This window comes from Galeopterus variegatus, unplaced genomic scaffold (assembly GCF_000696425.1).
Source record: "Galeopterus variegatus unplaced genomic scaffold, G_variegatus-3.0.2 Scaffold241, whole genome shotgun sequence".
NCBI lineage: Eukaryota > Metazoa > Chordata > Mammalia > Dermoptera > Cynocephalidae > Galeopterus > Galeopterus variegatus.
In genome coordinates this window covers 463139-469140 of record NW_007726352.1, presented here as the reverse complement: position 1 = coordinate 469140, position 6002 = coordinate 463139, and the positions used below count along the sequence as shown (strand labels likewise).

General features: G+C 48.6%; 2 protein-coding genes across 4 annotated transcripts in view; one reads left to right on the top strand and one right to left on the bottom strand.

Annotated features, from left to right (window-relative positions):
* EIF4ENIF1 (eukaryotic translation initiation factor 4E nuclear import factor 1) overlaps nt 1-575 on the bottom strand; it is a 47341-nt gene extending 46766 nt beyond the window's left edge. Inside the window, exon 1 of the mRNA XM_008566420.1 lies at nt 530-575. The gene's annotated coding sequence lies outside the window, so the exon portion shown is untranslated. The remainder of the gene's footprint in view (nt 1-529) is intronic.
* Nucleotides 344-6002, top strand: part of SFI1 (Sfi1 homolog, spindle assembly associated (yeast)) — a 112298-nt gene continuing 106639 nt past the window's right edge. For 2 of the 3 annotated variants that reach the window (XM_008566422.1, XM_008566425.1), the window contains exon 1: nt 5403-5460. The gene's annotated coding sequence lies outside the window, so the exon portion shown is untranslated. Of the gene's footprint in view, nt 377-5402; nt 5461-6002 lie in introns of those variants that run through there. The other variant, XM_008566423.1, reaches the window with a different exon arrangement.

Genomic DNA, 6002 nt, shown 5'->3' with positions numbered 1-6002 from the left:
CCTCGGCCGCCGCTCTCCTCCCCGCTGTCCGCGTTGGTCCAAGCGCTGCTCCCAGCGCTGCTCTCCACGGCCTCGGCTCTCGCCCCCCTACTAGCTTGGGTTGTCTCTCTTCAGCCGCCGTAACTATGGCCCGGCACCCCGCCCCTCCTCCCAAACCCCCTCCCCCTTAATAACTCCTTCCACGCACCCGGGCCCCAGCACCGCCTTCGCCGCCGCACGACCGGATGTGAGGTGGCTGGATCGCTGCCGGGCGGAAAAGAGAGCCGTAGTGGCGCGCTCCCCGGGCGCTGGCCTCTGCGCAGACCCGGCGGCGGAGAAGCAGCAACAGGGGGGAGACAGCGGCGGCGAGGAGGAGGCCGCGGCGGAGGAAGCGAAAGTCAGTCCCCGTGCGCGCAGGCGGTTGCCGTGGGCAGCCCCGGGAGGACGCCGCGTTCCCACGCGCGCTGCGGAAGCGAGGCGGAGCGGGTGGCGCTTGGGCCCCGAGGTTCGCGCCACGCCGCTCTCCCGGGAGGGCGGCCGCGAGGTGTACCTGGGTCTTCCGCCTGGTGTGGCAGGGAGTGCGGCCGGCGCTCCGTGTGCGCGGGTTGCGTCGGCGGAGAACCCTGGGGCTTGGGGAGTGGGAATCTGAGTTAGAACTTGCAGGCTTTCGTGCTTTTCGGGCGCGGGCTGGAACACAGCTGGTTTTTACTAGTGGTGAGATCTAGGGCAGAGCTCTGACTTATTTCAGTTTCACTCTTCTCCTTTCTGAAGTATGTAACTGGATTAAGTGAGAGTACAGGTTGCTAAGTTAATAAGCAAATTTACAAGATTGCCTTTGATGGAGACAAAGATGACTGACAAATTTATTGCAACGTTCTTTCCTGCCCATAACCCGAGTCTTTCCTTAGCCATCAAGGAAAGGGAAGTGCGAGCGTGGTTGGGGGAAAATGAGATGGTGAATGTTAAGTGTTTAGCGCGTAATGCAGCCTCAGGCTGACGGGCACAGGAATGCAAATATGTGAGTAGTGCGAGTAACTGCTGTGCTGGGGAGGAGGTCACACGTGAGTCTGGTCTGCAGGAATATCACCAGCCCCCGTTTCTGCCCTTTGGGACTGCCCAGAGTTGATGTAAAATGACACATGGGCGTGGACGGAAACGTAGTTTTTCTTAATGGGCAGCGAAGCCTACATCTCCTTCAAGAGGCCTAGTTTGAACTTCACTTTATCCACTTGTGAAATTATGAGGTTGCGCAGTGAGTGGTCACTAAACTCACTTTCTGTGAGTCTCAGCAACAGCGAAAATAACGTTTTTATTTTCGTCTGTAATACTGAATAAAGTGTGTTTCTAAAAGACTGTTCTCTGCAGGCGAGAGGCAGAGGGAAACGTTAGCAAGTTGGGTCTAAATCTGCATCCCAGCTATACCACCCTCTACAGGCTGTAGAGAGTTAGGCAATTTATTTATCCTTAGTCTTGGTTTTCTCATCTGTAAAATTGAGAAGATAACCCAAAGGACAGTTAAAAATAAACCGGATGGGCCGGCCCCTGGCTCACTCGGGAGAGTGTGGTGCTGATAACACCAAGGCCCCGGGTTCGGATCCCATATAGGGATGGCCGGTTCGCTCACTGGCTGAGCATGGTGCTGACAACACCAAGTCAAGGGTTAAGATCCCCTTACCGGTCATCTTTTAAAAAAAAATAAAATTAAAAAAAAATAAACCGGATAAAGTGGATTAAAAGGCCTTATTTAACCTCCATAAAGCTGCTGGGTCTTTTTTCTTTTTAAGGCTATACAGAGACATATTTTAATCAAACATGGTCATTTAAAAAATTATTTTAAAGACTAGGTTTCCTTTGGAATCCAGGCTCTTTAAAGATTAGGAAAACGGTTCTAATCCCCTTGCCACTATGGCGTAGTGGAGAAGGCCCATTCTCTGCAGCAACTAAATCCTGGCTCTGGCACTTAAAGTGAAACCCTAGCTAGACATTTCACTGCTCTGGACCTCAGTTTCTCATCTTTCAGAAAGGGATAGCAGGCTTTTCAGGCTTGTAGAAGGAATTAGGGATAACATTAGGAACACTCTGGTGATTCTATTGCCATGTAGCAAGCCACTGTAAAACTCAGTGGCTTAAACCAACATTTATTTTGCTCCCATTTCTGCAAATTGGGCTGGTTCCAGCTGGGATAGCTCCAGGCCATATCACCTAAAGGTTCACTTACTCACCTGTTTGGTAGTTGATGGTGGCTGTCAGCTGAGACTGATGGAGCTGTCAACTGGAACATTTACACATGGCTTCTCCTGAGCTTCCTCACAACATGGTGGTTGGATTCCAAGGGTGATTGTCCAAAGAGAACAAGAAGGCCAGATAGTTGCTGTATTGCCTTTCCTAACCTGTCCTCAAAGTCAGTGTCAATTCTGCAATGTGCCACATTCTGTTCCCTAGAAAAGAGTCACTAAGGCTGACCTATATTCAAGGGAAAGGGACTTAGACTCCACCTTCATATGGGACGAGTGTCAAAGAATTTGTGGCCATGTTTTAAAACTACCACAACCCATACATGAAATTAGCTATCATGATTGTCGATCTGGAACCTGAGCCCTCAGGTCTACCCTAGTTAGGACCTACTCTTCCACTATGCTCTTTAATATCTTGTAGAACCTTGGCCTTAACTTACCTCTCAGTCTCAATTTATCCTTGTAGATTTCCAGTCAGTTGTCAAAAAATAAAAAGTAATTACCTAGGAATAAAGGGAATTTACTAAGGGAGGGCAACCATAAACTTTCACCTGTGCTTGCAATCATTGTTTCATTGTAGCTTTTGCATGTTATTCTACTTGGCAGGAATGATAATTTGTAATTATAAATGTCCCCTTTTGCAACTAACAATTTTCAAATATTGATTTTAGAAACTTCTTTGAGTAAGAGAGAAGTGATTTATTCTAGTTGTTTACTAAACATTTGTTAAGATTTTGGTTTAGGTTCATACTGTTGGTTAAGGGGACTCAAAGACTCGGGGAAATTGACAGTCCAAGGACAATAGGAAAGCAAGTGAAAATACTGCATTAGAAACCTAGAAATACGTTGGGCTGAGTGCAGTGGTGTTTACGGCTAATTGATCACAATCAGTTACAGATTTTGTTCCTTCTCTGTTCGTACTGCTTCACTTAACTAGCCTTTAGAAAAAAGCCCTGGAAATTGAGAGCACTTGTGACAGTTTAGCAGCCTCATCTCGGAAGGTTGGTATAGTGGATTGAATTATGTCCCCCCAAAACTCATTGAAGCTTGAATTGTGTCCCCCAAGTTTTATGTATTAGAAACTTAGCCCCCACTGTGACTGTTAAGAAGGTGGGAAATCCTGTTATGGTAATGGGAAGGTGGAGCCTTGAAGAGGTGACTGGATTGTGAGACCATGCTGTAGTGAATGGATTAAAAATGGTGGTCAGGGGAGTGGTTCTGAGGGCTTTAAGAGAAGAAACTCTCTGCTCTCTCTGTTTCCACCATCTTGCAATGTGAGACTCCTTGGTCACTGTTGCACCACCAGATGGACTTTGGACTTCCTAGCCTCAGCAACTGTAAGCAATAAATTACATTTTCTTTATAAATCACCCAGTTTCAGGTATTTTGTTATAAGCAACAAAAATGGACTAATACGGTTGGGATTGCACTTCTCTAAATGGGCTTTTTCCCACTCGGTTTTTCTTGCCCCAAAGGTAATCCCTAGTTTCAAGAAGCCAGAATATGAACAGTTTCACAGGTGCATCATATCCTCAGGTTAAGGACTAGAAAGACAAATTAAGGGACTTCCGGAAGACCACACAGCAAATTACTTATTGGCAGAGCCTAGACCCCTTCCAGCACTTCATATCTTTGATTTTACAAATGGGAAGTACTTAATACAGAGCCTGACACCAAGTAAGTGCTCCTGCACTAGCTACTGTTATATAGTGTAATTTTATCTTCTGATTTTTCCCAACAGGATTAATTATTTTCATTATAACTCAAATAGAAATGCCTTTCATCCCTTCCTAAATTAGTCAAAGCTGACAGTGGTAAATACACCTGACAGGAAGAAAGCATCAGTAAATCAGCTCAAACACTTAGAATGTTTGATTTAGAATCCAGAATATATTATAATTTATATAGGGATATAATTATATAAATGAATTGAGTGCAGCCTTATAACATGAAGGTAACAGGTTCAGATCCCTGTACTAGCCAGCCACTAAAAAACGAAAATACTTATAAAAAGGCTAATTTTACAGTAAGTAAGTGTTAGTGTTAATTAGGACTTTGAAGCTCACTAAATTATTTTAAAACTATTTGGCTGCATAACTTCAGAAGAGTCATCACTAAAAGGTTGGGTCTGGTGTCTGCTAAAGTAGAACTTTTTCTTTTAAGCACTTTTTATTACAAAAATTAACATATGTAGAAAAAAGAGCAAAAATACAAATTATCTGTATTCTAATCCTGAGACAAGAAGTAAATTTTCCTTACGGTTTTATCGTAAAATCTTTCAAGCATTTAAATGAATAATGCTACTTTTGCTCTCTGCACCAGAAATCTCACGTACTTTCAAATGCTTTACAAGGCACAGAAAAAAAGTATTATCAAAATGTCCCATTTACCCTCCCTACCTCTATTTTTAAAAGACTATTAGAGTGAACCCAAATTAAAGAAAAAATTTAACTGGGGCTGGCTGGTTAGTTGGTTAGAGTGCGGTGTTGTAATACTAAGGTCAAGGGCTCGGATCCCCGAACCCGCCAGCCCTCCCCCCCTGCCCCCAAATTACTAACAATTAGTGCTTAATAGCCGCATTTTAAAAGGAGGGGTTATAAGAAGAGATCATCCTGGGACAATTCTAATTCGGGTACTCTGGGACTCACTCCCTTCCCCCCAAGTCCAGATTGTGGCAACCTCCTGGGTCCACGCATAGGCACGAATACGCCACAGGTGCCGCTTTGCACTCCCTGGGAACCGTGCCAGAGAGGCTGACGCGAGAGCCCGGCGTCCGCGTAGGCCTCGCGACGGGAACTTCATCCCTGACGCTTTGTCGTACGAAGCGTAACTCGAGGATCCGCCTCGAAGCTCCCACTCCTCTCGTCCTAAGAGGAGCAATAGGAAGCTGAACTCAGAAGCGAGCGGGCCAAGGAAGCAAAGAGCCGTATGTGGGGCTGTGTCCCCCACAGACGGCGCGTCCACCCACGCGCGACCGAGCCAACTCGCATTTGCTAGTGCTCCACCGCGGCCAGGGGGGAAGTGCTTCACCTGCCCGACTGAGGCTGCGCAAACCAGGGGCGGGGCGTCTCGCGCGCGCGCGCCGCGTCGCCGTGGAGACGGGGGCGGGGCCGGCACGACACTGGCATCCGGAGGCGCGCGAAACGCTGAGGCGGACTTGGACCGCGGGGACCTGAGGAGAACTGCCCAAGTCCGCCGACTCCCACCGCAGCTTCTCCTTAGGCACGGAAGGGCTCGGCTTCCCCTGGTACGAGGTCAGGCCCGATCGTCCCCAGCCTCTGAGTGGTTCGGCCTCTTCAGCTGTGAGTCCGGCGGCGAGCGCAGGTCCTTCCGAGCTGGGCCCTGTGACTGTCCTGTCGGAGTCCTCTCTTCCTCCTCCTCTAGAAGTGCAGGTCATGCTGCCCACCGATGGGGCCGTTGTGCGGGCGTGGAGGGTAATGTGAGAAGAGCGCGCAGGACGCCACCCTGAGCCCGCCCTCCGGGTCCCGCGCGGCGCTCGTGTGGTTTCTGGCGTGCGCTGCGTCTGGGCAGCGTCTCATCCATTGCCCGTCCCGGGGGCGCCGCATCCTCCCGCGCGTCTAGTGCCTGTAGGCAGGTGCCCGAGGCCACGCGAGGCTCATTAGCTTGCGCGATCTCTGCTACATGGCCGGGCAAGGGGCTGGTGTACACAGACCTCGGGGGCCGGGGCTGAACCGGAGGAGCAAACGTAGCAAACAAACCCTGCAGCCTCCCCCGCGCTTCGTTTTGATTTCACAGGAGGCCATTCAGATTTTTTTTTTTTTTTTTTTT